Source organism: Amblyomma americanum, chromosome 3 (assembly GCF_052857255.1).
Source record: "Amblyomma americanum isolate KBUSLIRL-KWMA chromosome 3, ASM5285725v1, whole genome shotgun sequence".
In the NCBI taxonomy this organism is placed as follows: Eukaryota; Metazoa; Arthropoda; class Arachnida; order Ixodida; family Ixodidae; genus Amblyomma; species Amblyomma americanum.
In genome coordinates, this window is record NC_135499.1 from 48,991,019 (window position 1) to 48,994,774 (window position 3,756).

The window sequence follows — 3,756 nt, forward strand, 5'->3', positions numbered from 1 at the left end:
GCGGTATTACAGGACGTGCTACGTCCACCGCTATGGACGAGGGTGGCGCTGGTGAACACTCTCAAGGTTCGCTTACACGCAAAACATAAATACCCACGAAAGCAGCAGATTAGACAGCCGTCGCCGTAGCTCAGTTGGTAAGCGCACCGGACGCCATACTCGGAGGTCGTGGGTTCGGATCCCACCGGTGGTATGGTTGTTTTTTCTGCTGCTTTATAAGTAATTTTCTTTAAAAAACTAATTGATTGGCACTAGTTATAAAAAAGAAGCATTAATCTATGCACCTTGATTTCGGTGACTGTTGGCTTCCTTAATATGTTTGTCAAACGAGCCCCTCACCTCATTTGCCTTGTCTGCTAATAGCTTAACGGGGATCTCGGTTCTGGCAGTCTTGATGCCATAGGTAGCATAAGAGGGCTCTCGCACAGTTTCCGTCCTCGCCGTTAGATGATGTTCTACGTCACACTTGCAGTATTACAGGACGTGCTACATCCACCGCTATGGACGAGGGTGCCGCTGGTGAACACCCTCAAGGATCGCTTGCACGCAAAACATAAATACCCAAGAAAGCAGCAAATTAGACAGCCGTCGCCGTAGCTCAGTTGGTAAAGCACCGGACGCGATATTCGGAGGTCGTGGGTTGGGACCCACCGGCGGCATTGTTGTTTTTTCTGCAGCTTTATAAGTAATTTTCTTTAAAAAACTAATTGATAGGCACTAGATATAAAAAAGAAGCATTCCCCTATTCACCTTGATTTCGGTGACTATTGGCTTCCTTAACATGTTTGTCAAACGAGCCCCTCACATCATTTGCCTTGTCTGCTAATAGATTAACGAGGGTCTCGGTTCTGCAGTCTTGATGCCATAGCTAGGATAAGAGGGCTCTCGCACAGTTTCCACCCTCGCCGATAGATGACGTTCTACTTCACACTTGCGGTATTGTAGGACGTGCTACGTCCACCGCTATGCACGAGGGTGGCGCTGGTGAACACTCTCAAGGTTCGCTTACACGCAAAACATAAATAAATACCCACAAAAGCAGCAGACTAGACAGCCGTCACCGTAGCTCAGTTGGTAAGAGCACCGGACGCGATATCCGGAGGTCGTGGGTTCGATCCCACCGGCGCCATGGTTGTCTTTTCTGCTGCTTTATAAGTAATTTTCTTTAAAAAATTTAATTAATTGGCACTAGCTATAAAAAAAGAAGCATTCCTCTATGCATCTTGATTTCGGTGACTGTTGGCCTTAATATGTTTGTCAAACGAGCCCTTCACTTCATTTGCCTTGTCTGCTAATACTTTAACGGGGCTCTCGGTTCTGGCAGTCTTGATGCCATAGGTAGCATAAGAGGGCTCTCGCACAGTTTCCGCCCTCGCCGTTAGATGACGTTCTACGTCACACTTGCGGTATTACAGGACGTGCTACGTCCACCGCTATGGACGAGGGTGGCGCTGGTGAGCACTCTCAAGGTTCGCTTACACGCAAAACATAAATACCCACGAAAGCAGCAGATTAGACAGCCGTCGCTGTAGCTCAGATGGTAAGCGCACCGGACGCCATATTCGGAGGCCGTGGGTTCGGATCCCACCGGCGGCATGGTTGTTTTTCCTGCTGCTTTCTAAATAATTTTCTTTAAAAAACTAATTGATTGGCATTAGATATAAAAAAGAAGCATTCCTCTATGCACCTTGATTTCGGTGACTGTTGGCTTCCTTAATATGTTTGTCAAACGAGCCCCTCACCTCATTTTGCCTTGTCTGCTAATAGCTTAACGGGGGTCTCGGTTCTGGCAGTCTTGATGCCATAGGAAGCATAAGAGGGCTCTCGCACAGTTTCCGCCCTCGCCGTTAGACGTCACACTTGCGGTATTACAGGACGTGCTACGTCCAACGCTTTGGACGAGGGTGGCACTGGTGAACACTCTCAAGGTTCGCTTACACGCAAAATATAAATAATCACGAATGCAACAGATTAGATAGCCGTCGCCATAGCTCAGTTGGTAAGAGCACCGGACGCGCTTTTCGGAGGTCGTGGGTTCGGATCCCACCGGTGACATGGTTGTTTTTTCTGCTGCTTTATAAGTATTTTCTTTAAAAAACTAATTGATTGGCACTAGCTATAAAAAAAGAAGCATTACTCTATGCACCTTGATTTCGGTGACTGTTGGTTTCCTTAATATGTTTGTCAAACGATCCCCTCACTTCATTTGCCTTGTCTGCTAATAGCTTAAAGGGGGTCTCGGTTCTGGCAGCCTTGATGCCATAGGTAGCATAAGAGGTCTCTCGAACAGTTTCCTCCCTCGCCATTAGATGACGTTCTACGTCACACTTGCGGGTATTACAGGACGTGCTACGCCCACCGCTATGGACGAGGGTGGCGCTGGTGAACACTCTCAAGGTTCGCTTACACGCAAAACATAAATACCCACGAAAGCAGCAGATTAGACAGCCGTCGCCGTAGCTCAGTTGGTAAGAGAACCGGACGAGATATTCGGAGGTCGTGGGTGGGATCCCACATTCGGAATGGTTGTTTATTCTGCTGATTTATAAGTAATTTTCTTTAAAAACTAATTGATTGGCACTAGATATAACAAGAAGCATTCCCTTATGCACCTTGATTTTGGTGACTGTTGGCTTCCTTAATATGTTTGTCAAACGATCCCCTCACTTCATTTGCCTTGTCTGCTAATAGCTTAACGGGGGTCTCGGTTCTGGCAGTCTTGATGCCATAGGTCGAATGAGAGGGCTCTCGCACCGTTTCCGCCCTCGCCGTTAGATGACGTTCTAGGTCACACTTGCGGCATTACAGGACGTGCTACATCCACCGCTATGGACGAGGGTGCCGCTGGTGAACACTCTCAAGGTTCGCTTGCACGCAAAACATAAATACCCAAGAAAGCAGCAGATTAGACAGCCGTGGCCGTAGCTAGGTTTGTAAGAGCACCGGACGCAATATTCGGAGGTCGTGGGTTCGGATCCCACCTTCGGCATGGTTGTTTCTTCTGCTGCTTTATAAGCAATTTTCAAAAAAACTAATTGCTTGGCACTGGATATAAAAAGAAGAAGCATTCCCCTAAGCACCTTGTTTTTGGTGACTGTTGGCATCCTTAATATGTTTGTCAAACGAGCCCCTCACTTCATTTGCCTTGTCTGCTAATACTTTAACGGGGCTCTCGGTTCTGGCAGTCTTGATGCCATAGGTAGCATAAGAGGGCTCTCGCACAGTTTCCGCCCTCACCGTTAGATGACGTTCTACGTCACACTTGCGGTATTACAGGATGTGCGAAGTCCACCGCTATGGACGAGGGTGGCGCGGGTGAACACTCTCAAGGTTCGCTTACACGCAAAACATAAATACCCACGAAAGCAGCAGATTAGACAGCCGTCACCGTAGCTCAGTTGGTAAGAGCACCGGACGCGATATTCGGAGGTCGTGGGTTCGATCCCACCGGCGCCATTGTTGTCTTTTCTGCTGTAAGTAATTTTTTTAAACTAATTGATTGGCACTAGCTATAAAAAAAGAAGCATTCCTCTATGCACCTTGATTTCGGTGACTGTTGGTTTCCTTAATATGTTTGTCAAACGATCCCCTCACTTCATTTGCCTTGTCTGCTAATAGCTTAAAGGGGGTCTCGGTTCTGGCAGTCTTGATGTCATAGGTAGCATAAGAGGGCTCTCGCACAGTTTCTGCCCTCGCCGTTAGATGACGTTCTACGTCACACTTGCGGTATTACAGGACGTGCTACGTCCACCGCTA

At 47.6% G+C, this 3,756-nt stretch overlaps 1 non-coding gene across 1 annotated transcript; it reads left to right on the plus strand.

Annotated features, from left to right (window-relative positions):
* Positions 1-1,981: 1,981 nt before the first annotated feature.
* TRNAA-CGC (transfer RNA alanine (anticodon CGC)) lies at positions 1,982-2,055 on the plus strand. Its single transcript has one exon. It is a non-coding gene; the product is annotated as a tRNA-Ala (tRNA).
* The last annotated feature ends 1,701 nt before the right edge of the window (positions 2,056-3,756 follow it).